General features: G+C 39.8%; 37 non-coding genes and 1 pseudogene across 37 annotated transcripts; all 38 read right to left on the bottom strand.

The window, feature by feature from the left end:
• Positions 1 to 201: 201 nt before the first annotated feature.
• On the bottom strand, positions 202 to 320 carry LOC138890631 (5S ribosomal RNA). The gene has a single exon (XR_011407032.1). It is a non-coding gene; the product is annotated as a 5S ribosomal RNA (ribosomal RNA).
• Positions 321 to 632: 312 nt separating this feature from the next.
• LOC138890654 (5S ribosomal RNA) lies at positions 633 to 751 on the bottom strand. The gene has a single exon (XR_011407055.1). It is a non-coding gene; the product is annotated as a 5S ribosomal RNA (ribosomal RNA).
• A 312-nt stretch (positions 752 to 1,063) lies between these two features.
• On the bottom strand, positions 1,064 to 1,182 carry LOC138890629 (5S ribosomal RNA). The gene has a single exon (XR_011407030.1). It is a non-coding gene; the product is annotated as a 5S ribosomal RNA (ribosomal RNA).
• Positions 1,183 to 1,494: 312 nt separating this feature from the next.
• LOC138890653 (5S ribosomal RNA) lies at positions 1,495 to 1,613 on the bottom strand. Its single transcript, XR_011407054.1, has one exon. It is a non-coding gene; the product is annotated as a 5S ribosomal RNA (ribosomal RNA).
• A 312-nt stretch (positions 1,614 to 1,925) lies between these two features.
• Positions 1,926 to 2,044, bottom strand: LOC138890671 (5S ribosomal RNA). The gene has a single exon (XR_011407073.1). It is a non-coding gene; the product is annotated as a 5S ribosomal RNA (ribosomal RNA).
• A 312-nt stretch (positions 2,045 to 2,356) lies between these two features.
• LOC138890628 (5S ribosomal RNA) lies at positions 2,357 to 2,475 on the bottom strand. Its single transcript, XR_011407029.1, has one exon. It is a non-coding gene; the product is annotated as a 5S ribosomal RNA (ribosomal RNA).
• Positions 2,476 to 2,787: 312 nt separating this feature from the next.
• LOC138890627 (5S ribosomal RNA) lies at positions 2,788 to 2,906 on the bottom strand. Its single transcript, XR_011407028.1, has one exon. It is a non-coding gene; the product is annotated as a 5S ribosomal RNA (ribosomal RNA).
• Positions 2,907 to 3,218: 312 nt separating this feature from the next.
• On the bottom strand, positions 3,219 to 3,337 carry LOC138890747 (5S ribosomal RNA). Its single transcript, XR_011407149.1, has one exon. It is a non-coding gene; the product is annotated as a 5S ribosomal RNA (ribosomal RNA).
• A 312-nt stretch (positions 3,338 to 3,649) lies between these two features.
• LOC138890695 (5S ribosomal RNA) lies at positions 3,650 to 3,768 on the bottom strand. Its single transcript, XR_011407097.1, has one exon. It is a non-coding gene; the product is annotated as a 5S ribosomal RNA (ribosomal RNA).
• A 311-nt stretch (positions 3,769 to 4,079) lies between these two features.
• Positions 4,080 to 4,198, bottom strand: LOC138890648 (5S ribosomal RNA). The gene has a single exon (XR_011407049.1). It is a non-coding gene; the product is annotated as a 5S ribosomal RNA (ribosomal RNA).
• A 312-nt stretch (positions 4,199 to 4,510) lies between these two features.
• LOC138890670 (5S ribosomal RNA) lies at positions 4,511 to 4,629 on the bottom strand. Its single transcript, XR_011407072.1, has one exon. It is a non-coding gene; the product is annotated as a 5S ribosomal RNA (ribosomal RNA).
• A 311-nt stretch (positions 4,630 to 4,940) lies between these two features.
• LOC138890690 (5S ribosomal RNA) lies at positions 4,941 to 5,059 on the bottom strand. The gene has a single exon (XR_011407092.1). It is a non-coding gene; the product is annotated as a 5S ribosomal RNA (ribosomal RNA).
• A 312-nt stretch (positions 5,060 to 5,371) lies between these two features.
• On the bottom strand, positions 5,372 to 5,490 carry LOC138890651 (5S ribosomal RNA). The gene has a single exon (XR_011407052.1). It is a non-coding gene; the product is annotated as a 5S ribosomal RNA (ribosomal RNA).
• A 312-nt stretch (positions 5,491 to 5,802) lies between these two features.
• On the bottom strand, positions 5,803 to 5,921 carry LOC138890669 (5S ribosomal RNA). Its single transcript, XR_011407071.1, has one exon. It is a non-coding gene; the product is annotated as a 5S ribosomal RNA (ribosomal RNA).
• Positions 5,922 to 6,233: 312 nt separating this feature from the next.
• LOC138890626 (5S ribosomal RNA) lies at positions 6,234 to 6,352 on the bottom strand. The gene has a single exon (XR_011407027.1). It is a non-coding gene; the product is annotated as a 5S ribosomal RNA (ribosomal RNA).
• Positions 6,353 to 6,664: 312 nt separating this feature from the next.
• LOC138890666 (5S ribosomal RNA) lies at positions 6,665 to 6,783 on the bottom strand. The gene has a single exon (XR_011407068.1). It is a non-coding gene; the product is annotated as a 5S ribosomal RNA (ribosomal RNA).
• Positions 6,784 to 7,095: 312 nt separating this feature from the next.
• LOC138890625 (5S ribosomal RNA) lies at positions 7,096 to 7,214 on the bottom strand. The gene has a single exon (XR_011407026.1). It is a non-coding gene; the product is annotated as a 5S ribosomal RNA (ribosomal RNA).
• Positions 7,215 to 7,526: 312 nt separating this feature from the next.
• On the bottom strand, positions 7,527 to 7,645 carry LOC138890650 (5S ribosomal RNA). Its single transcript, XR_011407051.1, has one exon. It is a non-coding gene; the product is annotated as a 5S ribosomal RNA (ribosomal RNA).
• Positions 7,646 to 7,956: 311 nt separating this feature from the next.
• Positions 7,957 to 8,075, bottom strand: LOC138890647 (5S ribosomal RNA). The gene has a single exon (XR_011407048.1). It is a non-coding gene; the product is annotated as a 5S ribosomal RNA (ribosomal RNA).
• A 311-nt stretch (positions 8,076 to 8,386) lies between these two features.
• On the bottom strand, positions 8,387 to 8,505 carry LOC138891011 (5S ribosomal RNA). The gene has a single exon (XR_011407372.1). It is a non-coding gene; the product is annotated as a 5S ribosomal RNA (ribosomal RNA).
• A 312-nt stretch (positions 8,506 to 8,817) lies between these two features.
• On the bottom strand, positions 8,818 to 8,936 carry LOC138891010 (5S ribosomal RNA). Its single transcript, XR_011407371.1, has one exon. It is a non-coding gene; the product is annotated as a 5S ribosomal RNA (ribosomal RNA).
• A 312-nt stretch (positions 8,937 to 9,248) lies between these two features.
• Positions 9,249 to 9,367, bottom strand: LOC138891009 (5S ribosomal RNA). Its single transcript, XR_011407370.1, has one exon. It is a non-coding gene; the product is annotated as a 5S ribosomal RNA (ribosomal RNA).
• A 312-nt stretch (positions 9,368 to 9,679) lies between these two features.
• LOC138891008 (5S ribosomal RNA) lies at positions 9,680 to 9,798 on the bottom strand. Its single transcript, XR_011407369.1, has one exon. It is a non-coding gene; the product is annotated as a 5S ribosomal RNA (ribosomal RNA).
• Positions 9,799 to 10,110: 312 nt separating this feature from the next.
• Positions 10,111 to 10,229, bottom strand: LOC138891007 (5S ribosomal RNA). Its single transcript, XR_011407368.1, has one exon. It is a non-coding gene; the product is annotated as a 5S ribosomal RNA (ribosomal RNA).
• Positions 10,230 to 10,541: 312 nt separating this feature from the next.
• On the bottom strand, positions 10,542 to 10,660 carry LOC138890683 (5S ribosomal RNA). Its single transcript, XR_011407085.1, has one exon. It is a non-coding gene; the product is annotated as a 5S ribosomal RNA (ribosomal RNA).
• A 311-nt stretch (positions 10,661 to 10,971) lies between these two features.
• On the bottom strand, positions 10,972 to 11,090 carry LOC138890649 (5S ribosomal RNA). The gene has a single exon (XR_011407050.1). It is a non-coding gene; the product is annotated as a 5S ribosomal RNA (ribosomal RNA).
• Positions 11,091 to 11,401: 311 nt separating this feature from the next.
• On the bottom strand, positions 11,402 to 11,520 carry LOC138890686 (5S ribosomal RNA). Its single transcript, XR_011407088.1, has one exon. It is a non-coding gene; the product is annotated as a 5S ribosomal RNA (ribosomal RNA).
• A 312-nt stretch (positions 11,521 to 11,832) lies between these two features.
• Positions 11,833 to 11,951, bottom strand: LOC138890698 (5S ribosomal RNA). The gene has a single exon (XR_011407100.1). It is a non-coding gene; the product is annotated as a 5S ribosomal RNA (ribosomal RNA).
• A 311-nt stretch (positions 11,952 to 12,262) lies between these two features.
• Positions 12,263 to 12,381, bottom strand: LOC138891005 (5S ribosomal RNA). Its single transcript, XR_011407366.1, has one exon. It is a non-coding gene; the product is annotated as a 5S ribosomal RNA (ribosomal RNA).
• Positions 12,382 to 12,692: 311 nt separating this feature from the next.
• Positions 12,693 to 12,811, bottom strand: LOC138890736 (5S ribosomal RNA). Its single transcript, XR_011407138.1, has one exon. It is a non-coding gene; the product is annotated as a 5S ribosomal RNA (ribosomal RNA).
• A 311-nt stretch (positions 12,812 to 13,122) lies between these two features.
• LOC138890662 (5S ribosomal RNA) lies at positions 13,123 to 13,241 on the bottom strand. The gene has a single exon (XR_011407064.1). It is a non-coding gene; the product is annotated as a 5S ribosomal RNA (ribosomal RNA).
• A 310-nt stretch (positions 13,242 to 13,551) lies between these two features.
• On the bottom strand, positions 13,552 to 13,670 carry LOC138890724 (5S ribosomal RNA). The gene has a single exon (XR_011407126.1). It is a non-coding gene; the product is annotated as a 5S ribosomal RNA (ribosomal RNA).
• A 311-nt stretch (positions 13,671 to 13,981) lies between these two features.
• On the bottom strand, positions 13,982 to 14,100 carry LOC138890694 (5S ribosomal RNA). Its single transcript, XR_011407096.1, has one exon. It is a non-coding gene; the product is annotated as a 5S ribosomal RNA (ribosomal RNA).
• A 311-nt stretch (positions 14,101 to 14,411) lies between these two features.
• On the bottom strand, positions 14,412 to 14,530 carry LOC138891004 (5S ribosomal RNA). The gene has a single exon (XR_011407365.1). It is a non-coding gene; the product is annotated as a 5S ribosomal RNA (ribosomal RNA).
• Positions 14,531 to 14,841: 311 nt separating this feature from the next.
• On the bottom strand, positions 14,842 to 14,960 carry LOC138890661 (5S ribosomal RNA). The gene has a single exon (XR_011407063.1). It is a non-coding gene; the product is annotated as a 5S ribosomal RNA (ribosomal RNA).
• Positions 14,961 to 15,272: 312 nt separating this feature from the next.
• LOC138890665 (5S ribosomal RNA) lies at positions 15,273 to 15,391 on the bottom strand. Its single transcript, XR_011407067.1, has one exon. It is a non-coding gene; the product is annotated as a 5S ribosomal RNA (ribosomal RNA).
• Positions 15,392 to 15,703: 312 nt separating this feature from the next.
• Positions 15,704 to 15,822, bottom strand: LOC138891003 (5S ribosomal RNA). Its single transcript, XR_011407364.1, has one exon. It is a non-coding gene; the product is annotated as a 5S ribosomal RNA (ribosomal RNA).
• A 311-nt stretch (positions 15,823 to 16,133) lies between these two features.
• On the bottom strand, positions 16,134 to 16,244 carry LOC138890832 (5S ribosomal RNA; annotated as a pseudogene).

Genomic DNA, 16,244 nt, shown 5'->3' with positions numbered 1-16,244 from the left:
GATTCCTCTTTTGATTTTATGTATTTTTACGGATGCCGCCTTCGAAACCAAGACGTAGTGACATGTCAAGATCCTCTTTAATTTTTTTTTATCATTCATGTAAAAAAAATATCGTTTACACTGCGTAAAAGTCATTTGTGATTTTATTGGATCTACCATCGATATATTAAAAGAAGTAGGATACAAATTTTGCCAAAAAAAAGGATGCAACACGAGGACTTCCCAGGGGGTCACCCATCCTAGTACTACTCTCGCCCAAGCACGCTTAACTTCGGAGTTCTGATGGGATCCGGTGCGTTAGTGCTGGTATGATCGCATCCAACATTCCTTGCACTCTAAATTTTCTTATTACCCTTCCTCCTTCCGCTCTAGGTGCGAAAGTGTGAAGCCTTAAAACGACATAACTTTACGCTCATTTATCCGTTTTACGCGATTCCTCTTTTGATTTTATGTATTTTTACGGATGCCGCCTTCGAAACCAAGACGTAGTGACATGTCAAGATCCTCTTTAATTTTTTTTTATCATTCATGTAAAAAAAATATCGTTTACACTGCGTAAAAGTCATTTGTGATTTTATTGGATCTACCATCGATATATTAAAAGAAGTAGGATACAAATTTTGCCAAAAAAAAGGATGCAACACGAGGACTTCCCAGGGGGTCACCCATCCTAGTACTACTCTCGCCCAAGCACGCTTAGCTTCGGAGTTCTGATGGGATCCGGTGCGTTAGTGCTGGTATGATCGCATCCAACATTCCTTGCACTCTAAATTTTCTTATTACCCTTCCTCCTTCCGCTCTAGGTGCGAAAGTGTGAAGCCTTAAAACGACATAACTTTACGCTCATTTATCCGTTTTACGCGATTCCTCTTTTGATTTTATGTATTTTTACGGATGCCGCCTTCGAAACCAAGACGTAGTGACATGTCAAGATCCTCTTTAATTTTTTTTTATCATTCATGTAAAAAAAATATCGTTTACACTGCGTAAAAGTCATTTGTGATTTTATTGGATCTACCATCGATATATTAAAAGAAGTAGGATACAAATTTTGCCAAAAAAAAGGATGCAACACGAGGACTTCCCAGGGGGTCACCCATCCTAGTACTACTCTCGCCCAAGCACGCTTAACTTCGGAGTTCTGATGGGATCCGGTGCGTTAGTGCTGGTATGATCGCATCCAACATTCCTTGCACTCTAAATTTTCTTATTACCCTTCCTCCTTCCGCTCTAGGTGCGAAAGTGTGAAGCCTTAAAACGACATAACTTTACGCTCATTTATCCGTTTTACGCGATTCCTCTTTTGATTTTATGTATTTTTACGGATGCCGCCTTCGAAACCAAGACGTAGTGACATGTCAAGATCCTCTTTAATTTTTTTTTATCATTCATGTAAAAAAAATATCGTTTACACTGCGTAAAAGTCATTTGTGATTTTATTGGATCTACCATCGATATATTAAAAGAAGTAGGATACAAATTTTGCCAAAAAAAAGGATGCAACACGAGGACTTCCCAGGGGGTCACCCATCCTAGTACTACTCTCGCCCAAGCACGCTTAGCTTCGGAGTTCTGATGGGATCCGGTGCGTTAGTGCTGGTATGATCGCATCCAACATTCCTTGCACTCTAAATTTTCTTATTACCCTTCCTCCTTCCGCTCTAGGTGCGAAAGTGTGAAGCCTTAAAACGACATAACTTTACGCTCATTTATCCGTTTTACGCGATTCCTCTTTTGATTTTATGTATTTTTACGGATGCCGCCTTCGAAACCAAGACGTAGTGACATGTCAAGATCCTCTTTAATTTTTTTTTATCATTCATGTAAAAAAAATATCGTTTACACTGCGTAAAAGTCATTTGTGATTTTATTGGATCTACCATCGATATATTAAAAGAAGTAGGATACAAATTTTGCCAAAAAAAAGGATGCAACACGAGGACTTCCCAGGGGGTCACCCATCCTAGTACTACTCTCGCCCAAGCACGCTTGACTTCGGAGTTCTGATGGGATCCGGTGCGTTAGTGCTGGTATGATCGCATCCAACATTCCTTGCACTCTAAATTTTCTTATTACCCTTCCTCCTTCCGCTCTAGGTGCGAAAGTGTGAAGCCTTAAAACGACATAACTTTACGCTCATTTATCCGTTTTACGCGATTCCTCTTTTGATTTTATGTATTTTTACGGATGCCGCCTTCGAAACCAAGACGTAGTGACATGTCAAGATCCTCTTTAATTTTTTTTTATCATTCATGTAAAAAAAATATCGTTTACACTGCGTAAAAGTCATTTGTGATTTTATTGGATCTACCATCGATATATTAAAAGAAGTAGGATACAAATTTTGCCAAAAAAAAGGATGCAACACGAGGACTTCCCAGGGGGTCACCCATCCTAGTACTACTCTCGCCCAAGCACGCTTAACTTCGGAGTTCTGATGGGATCCGGTGCGTTAGTGCTGGTATGATCGCATCCAACATTCCTTGCACTCTAAATTTTCTTATTACCCTTCCTCCTTCCGCTCTAGGTGCGAAAGTGTGAAGCCTTAAAACGACATAACTTTACGCTCATTTATCCGTTTTACGCGATTCCTCTTTTGATTTTATGTATTTTTACGGATGCCGCCTTCGAAACCAAGACGTAGTGACATGTCAAGATCCTCTTTAATTTTTTTTTATCATTCATGTAAAAAAAATATCGTTTACACTGCGTAAAAGTCATTTGTGATTTTATTGGATCTACCATCGATATATTAAAAGAAGTAGGATACAAATTTTGCCAAAAAAAAGGATGCAACACGAGGACTTCCCAGGGGGTCACCCATCCTAGTACTACTCTCGCCCAAGCACGCTTAACTTCGGAGTTCTGATGGGATCCGGTGCGTTAGTGCTGGTATGATCGCATCCAACATTCCTTGCACTCTAAATTTTCTTATTACCCTTCCTCCTTCCGCTCTAGGTGCGAAAGTGTGAAGCCTTAAAACGACATAACTTTACGCTCATTTATCCGTTTTACGCGATTCCTCTTTTGATTTTATGTATTTTTACGGATGCCGCCTTCGAAACCAAGACGTAGTGACATGTCAAGATCCTCTTTAATTTTTTTTTATCATTCATGTAAAAAAAATATCGTTTACACTGCGTAAAAGTCATTTGTGATTTTATTGGATCTACCATCGATATATTAAAAGAAGTAGGATACAAATTTTGCCAAAAAAAAGGATGCAACACGAGGACTTCCCAGGGGGTCACCCATCCTCGTAACACTCTCGCCCAAGCACGCTTAACTTCGGAGTTCTAATGGGTTCCGGTGCGTTAGTGCTGGTATGATCGCATCCGACATTCCTTGCACTCTAAATTTTCTTATTACCCTTCCTCCTTCCGCTCTAGGTGCGAAAGAGTGAAGCCTTAAAACGACATAACTTTACGCTCATTTATCCGTTTTACGCGATTCCTCTTTTGATTTTATGTATTTTTATGGATGCCGCCTTCGAAACCAAGACGTAGTGACATGTCAAGATCCTCTTTAATTTATTTTTATCATTCATGTAAAAAAAATATCGTTTACACTGCGTAAAAGTCATTTGTGATTTTAATGGCTCTACCATAGATATATTAAAAGAAGTAGGATACAAATTTTGCCAAAAAAAGGGATGCAACACGAGGACTTCCCAGGGGGTCACCCATCCTAGTACTACTATCGCCCAAGCACGCTTGACTTCGGAGTTCTGATGGGATCCGGTGCGTTAGTGCTGGTATGATCGCATCCGACATTCCTTGCACTCAAAAGTTTCTTATTACCCTTCGTCCTTCCGCTCTATTTGCGAAAGTGTGAAGCCTTAAAACGACATAACGTTACGCTCATTTATCCGTTTTACGCGATTCCTCTTTTGATTTTATGTATTTTTACGGATGCCGCCTTCGAAACCAAGACGTAGTGACATGTCAAGATCCTCTTTAATTTTTTTTATCATTCATGTAAAAAAAATATCGTTTACACTGCGTAAAAGTCATTTGTGATTTTATTGGCTCTACCATCGATATATTAAAAGAAGTAGGATACAAATTTATCCAAAAAAAGGGATGCAACACGAGGACTTCCCAGGGGGTCACCCATCCTAGTACTACTCTCGCCCAAGCACGCTTAGCTTCGGAGTTCTGATGGGATCCGGTGCGTTAGTGCTGGTATGATCGCATCCAACATTCCTTGCACTCTAAATTTTCTTATTACCCTTCCTCCTTCCGCTCTAGGTGCGAAAGTGTGAAGCCTTAAAACGACATAACTTTACGCTCATTTATCCGTTTTACGCGATTCCTCTTTTGATTTTATGTATTTTTACGGATGCCGCCTTCGAAACCAAGACGTAGTGACATGTCAAGATCCTCTTTAATTTTTTTTTATCATTCATGTAAAAAAAATATCGTTTACACTGCGTAAAAGTCATTTGTGATTTTATTGGATCTACCATCGATATATTAAAAGAAGTAGGATACAAATTTTGCCAAAAAAAAGGATGCAACACGAGGACTTCCCAGGGGGTCACCCATCCTAGTACTACTCTCGCCCAAGCACGCTTGACTTCGGAGTTCTGATGGGATCCGGTGCGTTAGTGCTGGTATGATCGCATCCAACATTCCTTGCACTCTAAATTTTCTTATTACCCTTCCTCCTTCCGCTCTAGGTGCGAAAGTGTGAAGCCTTAAAACGACATAACTTTACGCTCATTTATCCGTTTTACGCGATTCCTCTTTTGATTTTATGTATTTTTACGGATGCCGCCTTCGAAACCAAGACGTAGTGACATGTCAAGATCCTCTTTAATTTTTTTTATCATTCATGTAAAAAAAATATCGTTTACACTGCGTAAAAGTCATTTGTGATTTTATTGGCTCTACCATCGATATATTAAAAGAAGTAGGATACAAATTTATCCAAAAAAAGGGATGCAACACGAGGACTTCCCAGGGGGTCACCCATCCTAGTACTACTCTCGCCCAAGCACGCATAGCTTCGGAGTTCTGATGGGATCCGGTGCGTTAGTGCTGGTATGATCGCATCCAACATTCCTTGCACTCTAAATTTTCTTATTACCCTTCCTCCTTCCGCTCTAGGTGCGAAAGTGTGAAGCCTTAAAACGACATAACTTTACGCTCATTTATCCGTTTTACGCGATTCCTCTTTTGATTTTATGTATTTTTACGGATGCCGCCTTCGAAACCAAGACGTAGTGACATGTCAAGATCCTCTTTAATTTTTTTTTATCATTCATGTAAAAAAAATATCGTTTACACTGCGTAAAAGTCATTTGTGATTTTATTGGATCTACCATCGATATATTAAAAGAAGTAGGATACAAATTTTGCCAAAAAAAAGGATGCAACACGAGGACTTCCCAGGGGGTCACCCATCCTAGTACTACTCTCGCCCAAGCACGCTTAGCTTCGGAGTTCTGATGGGATCCGGTGCGTTAGTGCTGGTATGATCGCATCCAACATTCCTTGCACTCTAAATTTTCTTATTACCCTTCCTCCTTCCGCTCTAGGTGCGAAAGTGTGAAGCCTTAAAACGACATAACTTTACGCTCATTTATCCGTTTTACGCGATTCCTCTTTTGATTTTATGTATTTTTACGGATGCCGCCTTCGAAACCAAGACGTAGTGACATGTCAAGATCCTCTTTAATTTTTTTTTATCATTCATGTAAAAAAAATATCGTTTACACTGCGTAAAAGTCATTTGTGATTTTATTGGATCTACCATCGATATATTAAAAGAAGTAGGATACAAATTTTGCCAAAAAAAAGGATGCAACACGAGGACTTCCCAGGGGGTCACCCATCCTAGTACTACTCTCGCCCAAGCACGCTTGACTTCGGAGTTCTGATGGGATCCGGTGCGTTAGTGCTGGTATGATCGCATCCAACATTCCTTGCACTCTAAATTTTCTTATTACCCTTCCTCCTTCCGCTCTAGGTGCGAAAGTGTGAAGCCTTAAAACGACATAACTTTACGCTCATTTATCCGTTTTACGCGATTCCTCTTTTGATTTTATGTATTTTTACGGATGCCGCCTTCGAAACCAAGACGTAGTGACATGTCAAGATCCTCTTTAATTTTTTTTTATCATTCATGTAAAAAAAATATCGTTTACACTGCGTAAAAGTCATTTGTGATTTTATTGGATCTACCATCGATATATTAAAAGAAGTAGGATACAAATTTTGCCAAAAAAAAGGATGCAACACGAGGACTTCCCAGGGGGTCACCCATCCTAGTACTACTCTCGCCCAAGCACGCTTAACTTCGGAGTTCTGATGGGATCCGGTGCGTTAGTGCTGGTATGATCGCATCCAACATTCCTTGCACTCTAAATTTTCTTATTACCCTTCCTCCTTCCGCTCTAGGTGCGAAAGTGTGAAGCCTTAAAACGACATAACTTTACGCTCATTTATCCGTTTTACGCGATTCCTCTTTTGATTTTATGTATTTTTACGGATGCCGCCTTCGAAACCAAGACGTAGTGACATGTCAAGATCCTCTTTAATTTTTTTTTATCATTCATGTAAAAAAAATATCGTTTACACTGCGTAAAAGTCATTTGTGATTTTATTGGATCTACCATCGATATATTAAAAGAAGTAGGATACAAATTTTGCCAAAAAAAAGGATGCAACACGAGGACTTCCCAGGGGGTCACCCATCCTAGTACTACTCTCGCCCAAGCACGCTTCACTTCGGAGTTCTGATGGGATCCGGTGCGTTAGTGCTGGTATGATCGCATCCAACATTCCTTGCACTCTAAATTTTCTTATTACCCTTCCTCCTTCCGCTCTAGGTGCGAAAGTGTGAAGCCTTAAAACGACATAACTTTACGCTCATTTATCCGTTTTACGCGATTCCTCTTTTGATTTTATGTATTTTTACGGATGCCGCCTTCGAAACCAAGACGTAGTGACATGTCAAGATCCTCTTTAATTTTTTTTTATCATTCATGTAAAAAAAATATCGTTTACACTGCGTAAAAGTCATTTGTGATTTTATTGGATCTACCATCGATATATTAAAAGAAGTAGGATACAAATTTTGCCAAAAAAAAGGATGCAACACGAGGACTTCCCAGGGGGTCACCCATCCTAGTACTACTCTCGCCCAAGCACGCTTAACTTCGGAGTTCTGATGGGATCCGGTGCGTTAGTGCTGGTATGATCGCATCCAACATTCCTTGCACTCTAAATTTTCTTATTACCCTTCCTCCTTCCGCTCTAGGTGCGAAAGTGTGAAGCCTTAAAACGACATAACTTTACGCTCATTTATCCGTTTTACGCGATTCCTCTTTTGATTTTATGTATTTTTACGGATGCCGCCTTCGAAACCAAGACGTAGTGACATGTCAAGATCCTCTTTAATTTTTTTTTATCATTCATGTAAAAAAAATATCGTTTACACTGCGTAAAAGTCATTTGTGATTTTATTGGATCTACCATCGATATATTAAAAGAAGTAGGATACAAATTTTGCCAAAAAAAAGGATGCAACACGAGGACTTCCCAGGGGGTCACCCATCCTAGTACTACTCTCGCCCAAGCACGCTTAGCTTCGGAGTTCTGATGGGATCCGGTGCGTTAGTGCTGGTATGATCGCATCCAACATTCCTTGCACTCTAAATTTTCTTATTACCCTTCCTCCTTCCGCTCTAGGTGCGAAAGTGTGAAGCCTTAAAACGACATAACTTTACGCTCATTTATCCGTTTTACGCGATTCCTCTTTTGATTTTATGTATTTTTACGGATGCCGCCTTCGAAACCAAGACGTAGTGACATGTCAAGATCCTCTTTAATTTTTTTTATCATTCATGTAAAAAAAATATCGTTTACACTGCGTAAAAGTCATTTGTGATTTTATTGGCTCTACCATCGATATATTAAAAGAAGTAGGATACAAATTTTGCCAAAAAAAGGGATGCAACACGAGGACTTCCCATGGGGTCACCCATCCTAGTACTACTCTCGCCCAAGCACGCTTAACTTCGGAGTTCTGATGGGATCCGGTGCGTTAGTGCTGGTATGATCGCATCCAACATTCCTTGCACTCTAAATTTTCTTATTACCCTTCCTCCTTCCGCTCTAGGTGCGAAAGTGTGAAGCCTTAAAACGACATAACTTTACGCTCATTTATCCGTTTTACGCGATTCCTCTTTTGATTTTATGTATTTTTACGGATGCCGCCTTCGAAACCAAGACGTAGTGACATGTCAAGATCCTCTTTAATTTTTTTTATCATTCATGTAAAAAAAATATCGTTTACACTGCGTAAAAGTCATTTGTGATTTTATTGGATCTACCATCGATATATTAAAAGAAGTAGGATACAAATTTTGCCAAAAAAAAGGATGCAACACGAGGACTTCCCAGGGGGTCACCCATCCTAGTACTACTCTCGCCCAAGCACGCTTAACTTCGGAGTTCTGATGGGATCCGGTGCGTTAGTGCTGGTATGATCGCATCCAACATTCCTTGCACTCTAAATTTTCTTATTACCCTTCCTCCTTCCGCTCTAGGTGCGAAAGTGTGAAGCCTTAAAACGACATAACTTTACGCTCATTTATCCGTTTTACGCGATTCCTCTTTTGATTTTATGTATTTTTACGGATGCCGCCTTCGAAACCAAGACGTAGTGACATGTCAAGATCCTCTTTAATTTTTTTTTATCATTCATGTAAAAAAAATATCGTTTACACTGCGTAAAAGTCATTTGTGATTTTATTGGATCTACCATCGATATATTAAAAGAAGTAGGATACAAATTTTGCCAAAAAAAAGGATGCAACACGAGGACTTCCCAGGGGGTCACCCATCCTAGTACTACTCTCGCCCAAGCACGCTTAACTTCGGAGTTCTGATGGGATCCGGTGCGTTAGTGCTGGTATGATCGCATCCAACATTCCTTGCACTCTAAATTTTCTTATTACCCTTCCTCCTTCCGCTCTAGGTGCGAAAGTGTGAAGCCTTAAAACGACATAACTTTACGCTCATTTATCCGTTTTACGCGATTCCTCTTTTGATTTTATGTATTTTTACGGATGCCGCCTTCGAAACCAAGACGTAGTGACATGTCAAGATCCTCTTTAATTTTTTTTTATCATTCATGTAAAAAAAATATCGTTTACACTGCGTAAAAGTCATTTGTGATTTTATTGGATCTACCATCGATATATTAAAAGAAGTAGGATACAAATTTTGCCAAAAAAAAGGATGCAACACGAGGACTTCCCAGGGGGTCACCCATCCTAGTACTACTCTCGCCCAAGCACGCTTAACTTCGGAGTTCTGATGGGATCCGGTGCGTTAGTGCTGGTATGATCGCATCCAACATTCCTTGCACTCTAAATTTTCTTATTACCCTTCCTCCTTCCGCTCTAGGTGCGAAAGTGTGAAGCCTTAAAACGACATAACTTTACGCTCATTTATCCGTTTTACGCGATTCCTCTTTTGATTTTATGTATTTTTACGGATGCCGCCTTCGAAACCAAGACGTAGTGACATGTCAAGATCCTCTTTAATTTTTTTTTATCATTCATGTAAAAAAAATATCGTTTACACTGCGTAAAAGTCATTTGTGATTTTATTGGATCTACCATCGATATATTAAAAGAAGTAGGATACAAATTTTGCCAAAAAAAAGGATGCAACACGAGGACTTCCCAGGGGGTCACCCATCCTAGTACTACTCTCGCCCAAGCACGCTTAACTTCGGAGTTCTGATGGGATCCGGTGCGTTAGTGCTGGTATGATCGCATCCAACATTCCTTGCACTCTAAATTTTCTTATTACCCTTCCTCCTTCCGCTCTAGGTGCGAAAGTGTGAAGCCTTAAAACGACATAACTTTACGCTCATTTATCCGTTTTACGCGATTCCTCTTTTGATTTTATGTATTTTTACGGATGCCGCCTTCGAAACCAAGACGTAGTGACATGTCAAGATCCTCTTTAATTTTTTTTTATCATTCATGTAAAAAAAATATCGTTTACACTGCGTAAAAGTCATTTGTGATTTTATTGGATCTACCATCGATATATTAAAAGAAGTAGGATACAAATTTTGCCAAAAAAAAGGATGCAACACGAGGACTTCCCAGGGGGTCACCCATCCTAGTACTACTCTCGCCCAAGCACGCTTAACTTCGGAGTTCTGATGGGATCCGGTGCGTTAGTGCTGGTATGATCGCATCCAACATTCCTTGCACTCTAAATTTTCTTATTACCCTTCCTCCTTCCGCTCTAGGTGCGAAAGTGTGAAGCCTTAAAACGACATAACTTTACGCTCATTTATCCGTTTTACGCGATTCCTCTTTTGATTTTATGTATTTTTACGGATGCCGCCTTCGAAACCAAGACGTAGTGACATGTCAAGATCCTCTTTAATTTTTTTTTATCATTCATGTAAAAAAAATATCGTTTACACTGCGTAAAAGTCATTTGTGATTTTATTGGATCTACCATCGATATATTAAAAGAAGTAGGATACAAATTTTGCCAAAAAAAAGGATGCAACACGAGGACTTCCCAGGGGGTCACCCATCCTAGTACTACTCTCGCCCAAGCACGCTTAGCTTCGGAGTTCTGATGGGATCCGGTGCGTTAGTGCTGGTATGATCACATCCGATATTCCTTGCACTCTAAATTTTATTATTACCCTTCCTCCTTCCGCTCTAGGTGCGAAAGTATGAAGCCTTAAAACGACATAACGTTACGCTCATTTATCCGTTTTACGCGATTCCTCTTTTGATTTTATGTATTTTTACGGATGCCGCCTTCGAAACCAAGACGTAGTGACATGTCAAGATCCTCTTTAATTTTTTTTATCATTCATGTAAAAAAAATATCGTTTACACTGCGTAAAAGTCATTTGTGATTTTATTGGATCTACCATCGATATATTAAAAGAAGTAGGATACAAATTTTGCCAAAAAAAAGGATGCAACACGAGGACTTCCCAGGGGGTCACCCATCCTAGTACTACTCTCGCCCAAGCACGCTTAGCTTCGGAGTTCTGATGGGATCCGGTGCGTTAGTGCTGGTATGATCGCATCCAACATTCCTTGCACTCTAAATTTTCTTATTACCCTTCCTCCTTCCGCTCTAGGTGCGAAAGTGTGAAGCCTTAAAACGACATAACTTTACGCTCATTTATCCGTTTTACGCGATTCCTCTTTTGATTTTATGTATTTTTACGGATGCCGCCTTCGAAACCAAGACGTAGTGACATGTCAAGATCCTCTTTAATTTTTTTTATCATTCATGTAAAAAAAATATCGTTTACACTGCGTAAAAGTCATTTGTGATTTTATTGGATCTACCATCGATATATTAAAAGAAGTAGGATACAAATTTTGCCAAAAAAAAGGATGCAACACGAGGACTTCCCAGGGGGTCACCCATCCTAGTACTACTCTCGCCCAAGCGCGCTTAACTTCGGAGTTCTGATGGGATCCGGTGCGTTAGTGCTGGTATGATCGCATCCAACATTCCTTGCACTCTAAATTTTCTTATTACCCTTCCTCCTTCCGCTCTAGGTGCGAAAGTGTGAAGCCTTAAAACGACATAACTTTACGCTCATTTATCCGTTTTACGCGATTCCTCTTTTGATTTTATGTATTTTTACGGATGCCGCCTTCGAAACCAAGACGTAGTGACATGTCAAGATCCTCTTTAATTTTTTTTTATCATTCATGTAAAAAAAATATCGTTTACACTGCGTAAAAGTCATTTGTGATTTTATTGGATCTACCATCGATATATTAAAAGAAGTAGGATACAAATTTTGCCAAAAAAAAGGATGCAACACGAGGACTTCCCAGGGGGTCACCCATCCTAGTACTACTATCGCCCAAGCACGCTTGACTTCGGAGTTCTGATGGGATCCGGTGCGTTAGTGCTGGTATGATCGCATCCCACATTCCTTGCACTCTAAATTTTCTTATTACCCTTCCTCCTTCCGCTCTAGGTGCGAAAGTGTGAAGCCTTAAAACGACATAACGTTACGCTCATTTATCCGTTTTACGCGATTCCTCTTTTGATTTTATGTATTTTTACGGATGCCGCCTTCGAAACCAAGACGTAGTGACATGTCAAGATCCTCTTTAATTTTTTTTATCATTCATGTAAAAAAAATATCGTTTACACTGCGTAAAAGTCATTTGTGATTTTATTGGATCTACCATCGATATATTAAAAGAAGTAGGATACAAATTTTGCCAAAAAAAAGGATGCAACACGAGGACTTCCCAGGGGGTCACCCATCCTAGTACTACTCTCGCCCAAGCACGCTTAACTTCGGAGTTCTGATGGGATCCGGTGCGTTAGTGCTGGTATGATCGCATCCAACATTCCTTGCACTCTAAATTTTCTTATTACCCTTCCTCCTTCCGCTCTAGGTGCGAAAGTGTGAAGCCTTAAAACGACATAACTTTACGCTCATTTATCCGTTTTACGCGATTCCTCTTTTGATTTTATGTATTTTTACGGATGCCGCCTTCGAAACCAAGACGTAGTGACATGTCAAGATCCTCTTTAATTTTTTTTATCATTCATGTAAAAAAAATATCGTTTACACTGCGTAAAAGTCATTTGTGATTTTATTGGCTCTACCATCGATATATTAAAAGAAGTAGGATACAAATTTTGCCAAAAAAAGGGATGCAACACGAGGAATTCCCAGGGGGTCACCCATCCTAGTACTACTCTCGCCCAAGCACGCTTAACTTCGGAGTTCTGATGGGATCCGGTGCGTTAGTGCTGGTATGATCGCATCCAACATTCCTTGCACTCTAAATTTTCTTATTACCCTTCCTCCTTCCGCTCTAGGTGCGAAAGTGTGAAGCCTTAAAACGACATAACTTTACGCTCATTTATCCGTTTTACGCGATTCCTCTTTTGATTTTATGTATTTTTACGGATGCCGCCTTCGAAACCAAGACGTAGTGACATGTCAAGATCCTCTTTAATTTTTTTTATCATTCATGTAAAAAAAATATCGTTTACACTGCGTAAAAGTCATTTGTGATTTTATTGGCTCTACCATCGATATATTAAAAGAAGTAGGATACAAATTTTGCCAAAAAAAGGGATGCAACACGAGGACTTCCCAAGGGGTCACCCATCCTAGTACTACTCTCGCCCAAGCACGCTTCACTTCGGAGTTCTGATGGGATCCGGTGCATTAGTGCTGGTATGATCGCATCCGACATTCCTTGCACTCTAAATTTTCTTATTACCCTTCCTCCTTCCGCTCTAGGTGCGAAAGTGAGAAGCCTTAAAACGACATAACTTTACGCTCATTTATCCGTTTTACGCGATTCCTCTTTTGATTTTATGTATTTTTACGGATGCCTCTTTCGAAACCAAGACGTAGTGACATGTCAAGATCCTCTTTAATTTTTTTTATCATTCATGTAAAAAAATATCGTTTACACTGCGTAAAAGTCATTTGTGATTTTATTGGCTCTACCATCGATATATTAAAAGAAGTAGGATACAAATTTTGCCAAAAAAATGGATGCAACACGAGGACTTCCTAGGGTGTCACCCATCCTAGTACTACTCTCGCCCAAGCACGCTTAACTTCGGAGTTCTGATGGGATCCGGTGCGTTAGTACTGGTATGATCGCATCCGACATTCCTTGCACTCTAAATTTTCTTATTACCCTTCCTCCTTCCGCTCTAGGTGCGAAAGTGTGAAGCCTTAAAACGACATAACGTTACGCTCATTTATCCGTTTTACGCGATTCCTCTTCTGATTTTATGTATTTTTACGGATGCCGCCTTCGAAACCAATACGTAGTGACATGTCAAGATCCTCTTTAATTTTTTTTTATCATTCATGTAAAAAAATATCGTTTACACTACGTAAAAGTCATTTGTGATTTTATTGGCTCTACCATCGATATATTAAAAGAAGTAGGATACAAATTTTTCCAAAAGAAGGGATGCAACACGAGGACTTCCCAGGGGGTCACCCATCCTAGTACTACTATCGCCCAAGCACGCTTGACTTCGGAGTTCTGATGGGATCCGGTGCGTTAGTGCTGGTATGATCGCATCCCACATTCCTTGCACTCTAAATTTTCTTATTACCCTTCCTCCTTCCGCTCTAGGTGCGAAAGTGTGAAGCCTTAAAACGACATAACGTTACGCTCATTTATCCGTTTTACGCGATTCCTCTTTTGATTTTATGTATTTTTACGGATGCCGCCTTCGAAACCAAGACGTAGTGACATGTCAAGATCCTCTTTAATTTTTTTTATCATTCATGTAAAAAAAATATCGTTTACACTGCGTAAAAGTCATTTGTGATTTTATTGGATCTACCATCGATATATTAAAAGAAGTAGGATACAAATTTTGCCAAAAAAAAGGATGCAACACGAGGACTTCCCAGGGGGTCACCCATCCTAGTACTACTCTCGCCCAAGCACGCTTAACTTCGGAGTTCTGATGGGATCCGGTGCGTTAGTGCTGGTATGATCGCATCCAACATTCCTTGCACTCTAAATTTTCTTATTACCCTTCCTCCTTCCGCTCTAGGTGCGAAAGTGTGAAGCCTTAAAACGACATAACTTTACGCTCATTTATCCGTTTTACGCGATTCCTCTTTTGATTTTATGTATTTTTACGGATGCCGCCTTCGAAACCAAGACGTAGTGACATGTCAAGATCCTCTTTAATTTTTTTTATCATTCATGTAAAAAAAATATCGTTTACACTGCGTAAAAGTCATTTGTGATTTTATTGGCTCTACCATCGATATATTAAAAGAAGTAGGATACAAATTTTGCCAAAAAAAGGGATGCAACACGAGGAATTCCCAGGGGGTCACCCATCCTAGTACTACTCTCGCCCAAGCACGCTTCACTTCGGAGTTCTGATGGGATCCGGTGCGTTAGTGCTGGTATGATCGCATCCAACATTCCTTGCACTCTAAATTTTCTTATTACCCTTCCTCCTTCCGCTCTAGGTGCGAAAGTGTGAAGCCTTAAAACGACATAACTTTACGCTCATTTATCCGTTTTACGCGATTCCTCTTTTGATTTTATGTATTTTTACGGATGCCGCCTTCGAAACCAAGACGTAGTGACATGTCAAGATCCTCTTTAATTTTTTTTTATCATTCATGTAAAAAAAATATCGTTTACACTGCGTAAAAGTCATTTGTGATTTTATTGGATCTACCATCGATATATTAAAAGAAGTAGGATACAAATTTTGCCAAAAAAAAGGATGCAACACGAGGACTTCCCAGGGGGTCACCCATCCTAGTACTACTCTCGCCCAAGCACGCTTCACTTCGGAGTTCTGATGGGATCCGGTGCGTTAGTGCTGGTATGATCGCATCCAACATTCCTTGCACTCTAAATTTTCTTATTACCCTTCCTCCTTCCGCTCTAGGTGCGAAAGTGTGAAGCCTTAAAACGACATAACTTTACGCTCATTTATCCGTTTTACGCGATTCCTCTTTTGATTTTATGTATTTTTACGGATGCCGCCTTCGAAACCAAGACGTAGTGACATGTCAAGATCCTCTTTAATTTTTTTTTATCATTCATGTAAAAAAAATATCGTTTACACTGCGTAAAAGTCATTTGTGATTTTATTGGATCTACCATCGATATATTAAAAGAAGTAGGATACAAATTTTGCCAAAAAAAAGGATGCAACACGAGGACTTCCCAGGGGGTCACCCATCCTAGTACTACTCTCGCCCAAGCACGCTTAACTTCGGAGTTCTGATGGGATCCGGTGCGTTAGTGCTGGTATGATCGCATCCAACATTCCTTGCACTCTAAATTTTCTTATTACCCTTCCTCCTTCCGCTCTAGGTGCGAAAGTGTGAAGCCTTAAAACGACATAACTTTACGCTCATTTATCCGTTTTACGCGATTCCTCTTTTGATTTTATGTATTTTTACGGATGCCGCCTTCGAAACCAAGACGTAGTGACATGTCAAGATCCTCTTTAATTTTTTTTATCATTCATGTAAAAAAAATATCGTTTACACTGCGTAAAAGTCATTTGTGATTTTATTGGCTCTACCATCGATATATTAAAAGAAGTAGGATACAAATTTTGCCAAAAAAAGGGATGCAACACGAGGACTTCCCATGGGGTCACCCATCCTAGTACTACTCTCGCCCAAGATCGCTTAACTTCGGAGTTCTGATGGGATCCGGTGCGTTAGTGCTGGTATGA

The sequence above is a fragment of the Nicotiana sylvestris genome, chromosome 4 (assembly GCF_000393655.2).
Source record: "Nicotiana sylvestris chromosome 4, ASM39365v2, whole genome shotgun sequence".
Taxonomy (NCBI): domain Eukaryota; kingdom Viridiplantae; phylum Streptophyta; class Magnoliopsida; order Solanales; family Solanaceae; genus Nicotiana; species Nicotiana sylvestris.
Note: the sequence above shows the minus strand (reverse complement) of the source record. Positions and strands in the feature narration are given on the sequence as shown.